We start from the raw sequence: 11,383 nt of genomic DNA on the forward strand, positions 1-11,383 counted from the left end.
ATCATTTTCATTTCACTAATTATTTCTCATATATTAATCTCGTACCTAGTTAAACTACTCTTGTAACAGCTTTACTGAGATATAACTCAACCACCACATAATTCACCCATATAAATACACAAGTGAATGGCTTTTCAGTACCTTCACAGAGTTGTGCAACCATCACCATCATCAGTTTTAGGTCATTTCCCCAACCCCAGAAGAAACCTTGTGCCCATTAGCAGTCCCTTCCTGATCCTCCCAGTCCCTGGCAACCACAAATCTACTTTGTCTCTATGATTTGCTTATTCTTGACACCTCATATATGTAGACTCACAGACTGGGTGGGCTTTTGGGTCTGACGTCTTTCACTTAGCATAATGTTTTCAAGGTTCATCCATGCTGTAGCGTGTGTCAGTTCTTCATTTTTTTTAAATTCTTCTTCTCCCCAAAGCCCCCCAGTACATAGTTGTATGTTCTAGTTGTGAGTGCCTCTGGTTGTGTTATGTGGGATGCCGCCTCAGCATGGCCTGATGAGTGGCACCATGTCTGCACCCAGGATCCAAACTGGCGAAACCTTGGGCCACCGAAGCAGAGCACTCAAATTAACCACTCGGCCATGGGGCCGGCCCCCTTCATTCCTTTTAATGACTGAATAATACTCCATTGTATGGATAGGCCACATTTCATTTATCCATTCATCAGTTGATGGATATTTGAGTTGTTTTTACTTTCTGGCTATTATGCTGTTATGAACCCTGGTGTACAAGTTTCTGTGTGCGCCTTTGTCTTCACTGCTCTTGGGTATATACCTAGGAGCAGAATTGTTGGGTCATATGGTAACTATGGTGAATATTTTGAGGAACTGACAGACTATTTTCTAAAGCAGTTGCACCATTTTACATGCCACCATCTGTGTACGAAGGTTCCAATTTCTCCACATCCTTGGTAACACTTGTGATTATCTGATTTCTTTCATTATCATCTTCATTAAATTATTATACCATGCTGTGTATATTAAGATATTTACTACTTGGTGCTAAACCAAGTAGTATACATGAATGTGTATTCAATATACATGAATGTGTATTAAGTGACTCCTTAAAAGCTTGAATATTATCCATTTTATAACTTTTATCCTGAGAAATCTTGATCTTTAAATTTTTACCCTAGTTTTTCCTATACAGTAACAATCCAACTCAGCATCAATGAGCCCAGTCTGTCTGTTTTCTGTACTAATGCTTGGCAAACCATGGCCCATGAGCAAAACCCAGCCAGCTGTCTTTTTTTTTTTTTTTTGGTAAATAAAATTTTACTGGAATACAACCACACCCACTTGTTTACATAATGCTACAGGAGACAACTGAGTAGTGTGGCCTTCAAAACCAAAAACATTTACTACTTGGCTTGTTACAAAAAAAGTTTGCCAACTCCTGTTTTACACCAAAAAGTCACTAATTGTCTTTGCAAACTGCTAGGAAAACTAGCAAAAAAAACAAATGGTTACAAGCATATCAGTGCCGCGGTTCTGAAACCGCAGGATAGTGTCCTAAAATCTCCGCCTAGAGCCAAGGACAGTTGAACTCTTAAGTAAATAAAGCAATTACTCATTGCAAGTCAACACCATGAACTAAACGACCACTCCCAACAAATACAAAGCAATTCATTAACAACTGATTCCAAAAGTCCAGACGATTTTATCCCAACATCATAATAGGTTGTAAATAAGTTTCCAACTGCCCAACATGACACACTCGGCCACGTATAGACAAGGTGTAGGTGACACATGGTGAAGAGCTTAGGTTTTGACATGTCCTGTGTGAGAGGCCAGGGGCCATCCAGGTGCAGGGTCCAGTGGGCAGCTGGCTGTGGGAGAAGGGTGCCCAGGGAAAGGTGGCCTACACATGGAGTGACCAGCAGCAGAGAGTATTTAAAGACCGGAGGAGGTAAGGAGGCCACCTAGACAGAAAAAAATGCCCGTGGACAGATGACCACAGAGGACAGAACCCTGGGCCCTCAACATTCGGGGTCTGGTGGAGGACGGGTTGGCTGAAAGCACAGGAGAGAGGAGAAAGAGTGAGTGAGTGTCACAGAAGCCAACACAAGCAAAGTGCACAGCTAACGAGGAGGGGGGGCGACCCTGGCAGCGTGAGCATAAGCCCCCAGGCGAGGCCCACCAGCTGGACCACTCAGGGGCACTACCGGAACCAGCAGCTCCATGGTGGGTGAGGTGGAGAGCAGCACCCGGCCCCCAAACAAGGACTGCAGACTCCCAAGACAGGTGGCAGTCATTCAAAGAGGGTCTAGATTGTTTATGTCCTCCCACCCCACCACAGCACTGGGTGTATCATTTTTGAAGGTAAAATCTAGAATATAGAAAGTCAGACTGCACAGAGAGTAACCATCTGACTATTGCTACACCTCAGGTCTCCACCTAGTAACTTCTACCTAAATACCACTAGTTAAATGCATTGATGTGAGGGCAAAAAACATCGCCATACGCATGAGTAGGGGATTTATATTTATTCTCTCAGTAAATATCCGTTGAGCCAGTACTGTGCACAAAACACCACGTCAGATACCTTGGGGAGAGGGTAGGTCTTGGAAGATGTAGTTCCTACCTTGAAGGCATTTCTACGTTTGTAGACCAGCCCTTCTCACACTGGCAGGTGCCGACAAATCACTTAGGGCTTTGTTACCATGCAGAGGCTGGCTCCGCAGCTCCACGGTGGGGCCTGAGCTTCTGCATCTCTAAGACCTTTGTAACAAGCCCCCAGGAGGTGGGACCATGCTTTGAGTGGCGGTGTAGAAGATACGAGGGGCACAAGAATAAGGCAATAAAGTGCCGGAGGACTGGGACTGTTAGCTCTCCTTCGGGTGGATGCTCAAGGAAGCTTTTCCCGGAGCCTGGGGCACTTGATGCGGCCTTTGAAGGAGTGCAGATTTTGGAGAAGGGGACAGATACCATGAGGGGAGCTGACACACGATTAAAGGCGTCAAAACGGACAGGCACAGGGTACCTGACATGGAGTGGCCTCCGGGCAGAGGCAGCCCTGGCGTGTGTCTGAACAGAGGAAGGGGCTCTTGCTCCAGGCAGCACCTTGGGAGGACCGAGAGGAGAGGAGGGAAAGGAAGTATCGCATCAACAGGGCACTGCCAACTACTGCAGCTGAACTATCCACGCACATCCGTGCACCCTAACCAGTGATGTGGCTGACTCAGTCCATTCCCGTTCCCCCACTGAACCAAAGGAGGACATCGAGGCCGTGTGGGAAGCCTTAGAGCCCCAAGAGTGAGAATGGGATGTGGGTAAGGAGGCAAGTTCTAGACAGGCTCTTCACAACTCCAGGGGCCCAGGGATTCCAAGGCCGTTCTGACATCCTGACATCCGGGGGCACATCTTTTCTTCTCAGACTCGCTGTCTTTAGTAACCTTTTTTTGACTGTTGGGAACGCCACGGGGTTCAGAGCCCTCAGAAATCTTTTGTATCCATGTGTGTTCCATGGTTACAAACCCCAGGCTCTAAGAATTCTGATCTCTCTCCTCATTTCCTTGTACTTACAGTGGATAACATACCTTACCTGTAATGCAGACACTACTGATTATAGACAGTAATGTATTTTTTTTAAGTCTAATATGACAAACTTTCAACTCAAAGCTTAGCTTAGGTGTAACAAATCAGTTCCTAACAATTTTTAGCTGAAATTGTCTACAACTGGCCTTATTCAGGATAAAGAGCAACAGAAGAAAATTCTAAGGAAAGAATCTTATTTTGTTTTTGCCTTTAAACAGGTATGCATTCCAGGTGGAGACAATTGAAATATCCATCAACACATGAATGGATACATAAAGTATGGTATAAACACACAACGGAATATTACTCAGCCTGATAAAGGACAGACATGCTGACACATGCTACAACACGGATGAACCTTGAGGACACTCTGCTGAGTGACATAAGCCAGTCAAAACAAGACAAATACTGTATGAGTCCACTTATATGAGGTGCCAAGAACAGGCAAATTCACAGAGACAGGAAGTAAAACAAAGGTTAGCAGTGGTGGGGGGAGGGGGTATGGGGGACTAGTGTTTAAAGGAAACAGAGTTTCAGTTTGGGAAAACGAAAAAGTTCTGAAAATGGACAGAGATGATAGTTGCACAACAATGTGAATGTACATAATGCCAGTGAATCAGAAAAGTGGCGAAAATGCTAGATTTTATGTTATGCATATTTTACCATAATGAAAGTTACGCATTCCTCAGTATCTAAAAAACAAGACAATGATCCTGACCCAGGACAAGACTGAGCATATGTGTCCTTCTCCCTACACTGACACCTCTGAAATCAAGTAGGACAAGAAAATCTTTAGGCAAAACTACTATGACTAACGATTTGCAGGGTCTTCGGACACTGTCTGAAGGCAGCCATGTCCTGGAGGTGACACACCATCTGGGTCTCACCCGGCCACGACCCAGCGGATTTTTCAGTCTCCTCACAAACCCTTGTATGAATGAGTTCTGCAAGACTCTCATGGAGCACTGCCGTTACTCTCCGACTTCACCGTGAAGGCTGTTTCTTCTTCTCATCTCTAAAGACTCCCACAGCTCCTCCTCTACAAATGGAGACCACATTCCGAAGGATTCACAGCCTCACCCTAAACCACACTCCGCCTACAGTTCCCAGCAAAAATGGCTCTGGGTTTGGGAAATAAAGTAGCTGGGGGTTTTTTCCCCTTGACTTCCCTGCCAAGAGAAAGTATCTCTTTGATATTTATTGTGCTTCTGGGGAAAGTGGTCATAAACGAAAAAGCAGCTCTGAAAACCTCCACTCTATACTTTTTACCCTAAACTTCTCACATTAGGTAGAATTAATTAGGCTTGAACTTGGTGAAGAACAAACCTAAAGTTGGCACTGGCTTCATAGGATAATGCCTCTGCCTGCCAGCATTTCATAGTGTCTCACGCATTACAGACCCTGATGCTCATTTTGCCCCAGTCCCATGCATCACAAAATAAAGACAGTCCTTGGCATTGTAACTAGTAGAGGCAACCGCCTAACATCTGCAGAATGCGGGCACCACGAGCAGGGCAGTGCTGTCCTACAGCAGTCAGGGAAAATTCTTGGGCTCACTTGCTCCAACTCAGGAAAGTCCTCCGCAGAAAGGCAGGTGATCATTCCACACCCATGATGCTGGTCCCATGTGCCACGCTCTCTGCACTCCCAGAATGAAAGCCCCAAGTTCACATCCCAGGCCAAATATTCCAGCTTGAGTGATTAATTGGCATTTTGTTTGGAAAACTCACTCTTACAGCCCCAATTAGATGTCCCACAACGTGCAGAATGCCTTATTGTTCTTATGGAAATATTTTCCCTGGAGACAGGAGGGAAAAAAACAGTTAATGAAAGTCTTTTTGGAACAGTTTTCATACTTCACTGAATGGATGTTACTAGATGATCAAGAATGAAGACCCACAAAGGCAAAAGAATCTTTATTCTACTAGGGGACCAGACTGACACTGAAAGGAAGTGCGTCCAGTGCAGTGGGAGTGTGAGGGGCCATGCTCACCTCTGTCTGGGGTGGAGACGAAAACGTTTCATGAATAGAAAGGGCCGCAAACAGCAATGAGAAACGAGCGCAGATGGGGGAGGACATTCCAAAGGGGGGTTTTGACGTGAAGACAGGCAGGCACAGAGGCAGGAAGCCCAGGCGTGTCTGAGGAATGTCAGCCTGGCAGGGCGTAAAGCTCTCTCACAGGGGAGTGTTTAAAGATAAGGGCAGAAAGGGGAAGATGAGGAACCTGACCTTGAATCAGAATTTGGACCACATCCTGTATGCAGTGGGGGCCCAGAGAAGGCAGACGGGGAAGTAGGGAGTGACCTTATTATTCAGGCAAATACTTCTGGAAGATTAATCTTATGGGTATACATAAAATGAATTTCTTCTGCCTAAGAACAAAATGGCAAGGAAGAGGATCCTGTTGGGTACCTAGTCCGGCTTTGTGTTGGACAGAAACAAGGGCTCAAACCAACAGAGAAGAGAAAGCCAACGTGATCAAGGGCTCTGGAAGTTGTGAACTAACAATTCAATCATGACGGATGGGAAGGGCAAAAGGGAAGAGGTCAAGACAAGACGTTGAGCTTGAGTGATGTGGAAAGTCACACTGACCAGAGCGAGCACAATGAAAGGAGGAAGAAAACTAAGTTCACTATCATATTTCAAAGGCCGTGAATCACGCCTGCATTTGATCAGTCACGACTATCTCAAGAAAGCTTCACCTTCCCCACAATAACTGCATGACACAGCAATGCCCTTTGTGAGATGGGACAATCACCGAGCTTACCTCCTTAGTCTGTCTATTTTACTCACTCTCCTGGAGCTCAGTTGCTTCAGAAAGGAAACCTGACTCATGCAGGAAAGTATCAAACTGTGAAATAATCCGAGAATGCATCTCTGGTAACAGAAGCCTATCGAAAATCGAAAACCTCCCCCCAAACGTGTTGAGGCTTTTAACAAACACAGTTGTCCGTCCCTATCCAAGGTGGAGTGGTTCCAGGACCCCCAGGGATACCAAACTACATACCCGGATGCTCAAGTCCCTCATATACAACGGCTTAGTATTTGCATATAATCTTCGCACATCCTCCTGTATACTTTAATTTGACTCTAGACTACTTATAATACTTAATACTCTGTAAGTAGTAGTTACACTGTATTGTTTAGGGGATAACGAAAGAAAAAAGCCTGTACATGTTCAGTACAGGTGCAACCATCATAGGCCTTTTGATCCACAGTTGGTTGAATCCGCGATGTGGAACCTGCAGGTACAGAGAGTGGACTGTAATAATTACTGGCCCCCATGGAGGGAGGAGCAGGGAACCTACACAGCCCGGCTTCGGGAAGGCTCTCACGGGTGGGGGCGGGGGGGCAGCCAGAGGAGACCAGCGAGTTGTCAGCTAAACCTGCTTGTGCAAAAGCGGAAATGAAAGAAAAAGGCAGCAGGATAGGATAAGTCTTCAGACAAAAAAGTACAAAGGGAAAACAGGGCGGAGCAGCTAATCAAGAAACGAAAGAAGGTCTACCTGCAGAAAACCGAGCAACTGAAACTGAGGAGAGTCCAGCCTCTGAGGAAGCAGCAGAGAAGGCAGCCAAGTCTGATTAACATCACGCACCAGGTCTTATCAGCGGGCCGGCCTCCCTTCTTGTACAACCCAGAGGAAGAGTTCATCAACTACTTTGCAAATGCAAGTTTTGTAGTAGCTCTAGAAATACGTTTAAGGAGGGAATCCCACTGCATCCCACTTGTGAAGTGTAAACGCACGGTGAAATCGTTTGCTGTTTATTTTTTGGTACAGCCAGAAAACAGTGGGATATTGACTTCCAGGAGGCTCTGCCTGTCTTGAGTGTCAGCTTAACATGCCACAGGGGCATAGTTTTCATACCTGACAATACAAAGCATACTAAATGGCAACTGGAAGTCACAGTCCTACGTTTAATATGTCTTGAACATTTAAAACTGCTTCTATGCCCATGTTATTTTTCAGTAGCAATGTTTCCTAAAGAAAACCACTCCTTGACCTTGGCTCTCCCCGTCCCTGGTCACAACAGTCATTTCCCTAATAATTTTGTTAATGTTCCAGGAAAAAACGAAAATTTGAGCATGTAGTCTTTATGATACTAAATTGTAAATGAGTGGGACTCGTGACATAACAGCTACTTCACATTTTGAGCTGGAAAGTCACTGAAATAACTGTTCAGAAAAGGGGCTGGCCCAGTGGTGCAGCGGTTAAGTGTGCACGTTCCGCTTTGGCAGCCCAGGGTTCGCTGGTTCGGATACTGGGTGCGGACATGGCACCACTTGGCAAGCCATGCTGCTGTGGGCATCCCACATATAAAGTAGAGGGAGATGGGTACGGATGTTAGCGCAGAGCCAGTGTTCCTCCACAAGAAGGGGAGGATTAGCAGATGTTAGCTCAGGGCTAGTCTTCCTTAAAAAAAAAAAAAAGAATCAGGCCTATGTGGTTTTCTAGATCTTCGTACATGTTAAAAACCGTGCACAAATTTAAATGTCTGTGTACTGATCCTCAAAACAACCCATAAAATCTCAATTAGGAAAAATTCCTTTCCTCATGGTTGACCAAAAAAATCTTGCAAAATAAACCAAAACCCCCCCTCATATGCTTTGGACCCAGATGAGCAAGTCGGTATTTGGTCCAGTGCTTAGGAACCTAAGGGTCTGCTCTGAAGATTCTAAACATTCCTTTCGGCCCTCCCTAAAATGAGGTTGGGATCACGAGGCCTTAACACAAAGAAAGGCAGATGTGGCCTGGACAAGGGGACAGCGCCAGACCAGCGGAAAGAGAATGGGTAGTGGACAGAGCCAGGCCAATGAGATGTGTGAAAGAGAAACGATGGCTGGGAGATGAGCGTTGTGCAAAGGGGGGTATGTGGCCACCAAAGCCGTTAAGGCAAGACTCTGCCAGAAGATGAGGACAAGATTTGGAGGCTGCAATCAGCAACCAGAAGTTGAAATGGAAAAGGGGCTGACTGCTCAAGGAGCGATTATGAGAAACGGGAAGGGAAGAGAATTTGCACCAGGCAGTGGGGAGTGGCAGCTCAGGATCCAGGCCAGCTGGACAGGGAACCAAAGGAGGAATGTTCATTCTGAGCCAAGGGTCCACGGCCTCCCTGGGGGCTGGATTAAGCCCAGGTGTGTGCCTCCTTCTCCACCGGGGCAGGTGGAGATCTAGGGCCTCAGGGCTTCGCAGAGGCCTGATCATCAGGTCAGCACTGCACTCCAGAGAACACAGGCCGATCCTGTGGGACAGTCTCTAGAGAGCACCATTCAGGGAGCATTCTCTGAACACCACCCCATGTCAGGGGAAGTTACAATCCAGGAAGAGAAAGATTTGCAAACAAGCTAGTCCAACACTACGCCAGTTAGCAACACATTGCCTCTCAACTCCAAACCCACCCTTCATTGCCCTAGTTTGTGATACTGGAGCAGGACCCTATGAACATTCTCCTTCACCAGCTAATACCACGGTAAGTGCTGTGACTAGAGGGCACTGGAAGGACGCTGGAAGAGGAAAGGGCTTCCCATCTGAATTCCAGCCTGCTTTCCTCTCAGCCTGCTCCTGTGAACATGGCAGTCATATGGAATGCCAAGTGGCAATAACCCCATGGGCAGCTTCCTGGCAAGTTCCACTAGCACTCTAGTGGGCAGCTTCCAGGTGAGTTTTACTAGCATCACCTCGGGTGGCTTCCCAGGAGGTTCCATGGCATGCCAGCCAGCTGCCCAGGGAGTTCCACCAGCACCCCAGTCAGCTGCCCAGTGAGCTGCCTGCTTCCCAGGGGGCAGTTTCCTGCTTGCCAGCTGGCCTGTGGCACTCAGTGAGTTTCTCCACTGTCCAGTGGGCTGCAGTCACACGCACTCCATCAAGATCCAAATCTCGGCCTGGGGAGTTGGAGGGGGGCAGTTCCAAATGTCACTCTTCCTTAAGTAGGAAATCTGCCTCAGTCCTGGAGCTAGTATCTGTTCCTTATAGCTGCTGTTCTCACATTCTTTAGGGTTCTCTTTCTCCCATAGTACTAGTAGTTAACTAGTTAATAATTACTCAGTAATAAGCTGTTAATAGGTAATAGCTCTTTACATCAGGGGCCAGCAACCTTTTCCATAAAGAGGCATACAGTAAACATTTTAGGCTTTTTGGGGCCATATGGTCTCTATGGCAACTGCTCAACCTTGCCCGACAGACAAGACGTAAGCAAAGGGGTGTACTAGTATTTGGCCAGTTTGCTGAGTCCTGCTTTACGTGAAGCAGTCCCTGTTCAGATCGACTATGCAGTTTCTAGCTCCTAACTGGACCCTGACGGATTGAAATTCCATGTGACAAGTGCAGTAAGAGACATGCCTGGGGCCCGGGAGCACAGGGGGAGGGAAGAATGAAATCCTAGGCTGCAGGTGGAGAAGGGCCGGCCAAGTATCAGGGAAGGTTTTAAAAAGATGAAGGACAGGGGCCGGCCCCGTGGCCGAGTGGTTAAGTGCGCGCGCTCCACTTCGAGAGCCCAGGGTTTTCCCAGTTGGAATCCTGGGCGCGGACATGGCACCACTCGTCAGGCCATGCTGAGGCAGCGTCCCACATGCCACAACCAGAAGGGCCCACAACTAAAAATACACAACTATGTACCGGGGGGCTTTGGGGAGAAAAATGAAAAATAAAATCTTTAAAAAAGAAGAAAAAGAAAAGATAAGGGACAATCTAGTACTCAAGTCTTGCCTCTAACTCTCACTTAACTACGCAATTTGGAGAAAGCCCCTTAATTTTTTCCTTGTCTCGGTTTTGTGGCCTGAAGAAATGGTGCTAAGAGTTGGGTGTCTTAGACTTTCTTGAAAGAAACTGACGACGACATAAAGAGATGGAAAGACATTCCATGCACATGGATTGGAAGAATAAACATAGTTAAAATGTCCATACTACCTAAAGCAATCTACAGATTCAACACTATCCCAATCAGAATCCCAAGGACATTCTTTACAGAAATTGAACAAAGAATCCTAAAATTCATATGGGGCAACAAAAGACCGCGAATTGCTAAAGCAATCCTGAGTAAGAAAAACAAAGCCGGTGGAATCACAATCCCCGATTTCAAAACATACTACAAAGCTACAGTGATCAAAACAGCATGGTACTGGTAGAAAAACTGGTTCACAGATCAATGGAACAGAATTGAAAGCCCAGAGATAAAACCACACATCTATGGACAGCTAATCTTCGACAAAGGAGCTGAGGGCCTACAATGGAGAAAAGAAAGTCTCTTCAACAAATGGTGTTGGGAAAACTGGACAGCCACATGTAAAAGAATGAAAATCGATCATTCTTTTTCACCATTCACAAAAATAAACTCAAAATGGATCAAAGACTTAAAGATTAGGCCTGAAACAATAAGTCTTCTAGAAGAGAATATAGGCAATACACTCTTTGACATCAGTTTCAAAAGAATCTTTTCGGACACTATAACTCCTCAGATGAGGGAAACAATAGAAAGAATAAACAAATGGGACTTCATCAGACTAAAGAGTTTCTTCAAAGCAAGGGAAAACAGAACTGAAACAAAAAAACAGCCCACTAATTGGGAAAAAATATTTACAAGCTACTTATCCGACAAAGGATTAATATCCATAATATACAAAGAAGTCACACAGCTTAACAACAAAAAAACAAACAACCCGATCAAAAAATGGGCAGAGGAGGGGCTGGCCCCGTGGCCGAGTGGTTAAGTTCGCGCGCTCTGCTGCAGGCAGCCCAGTGTTTCGTTGGTTCGAATCCTGGGCGCGGACATGGCACTGCTCGTCAGACCACGCTGAGGCAGCATCCCACATGCCACAACTAGAAGAACCCACA

The 11,383-nt window shown here is 46.1% G+C and overlaps 1 protein-coding gene across 2 annotated transcripts in view; it reads right to left on the reverse strand.

Moving 5' to 3' along the window:
* Positions 1-11,383, reverse strand: part of SHROOM2 (shroom family member 2) — a 126,659-nt gene that overhangs the window by 53,001 nt on the left and 62,275 nt on the right. The gene's annotated exons all lie outside the window — the stretch shown is intronic.

Source organism: Equus quagga, chromosome 10, assembly GCF_021613505.1.
Source record: "Equus quagga isolate Etosha38 chromosome 10, UCLA_HA_Equagga_1.0, whole genome shotgun sequence".
Classification (NCBI taxonomy): Eukaryota; Metazoa; Chordata; class Mammalia; order Perissodactyla; family Equidae; genus Equus; species Equus quagga.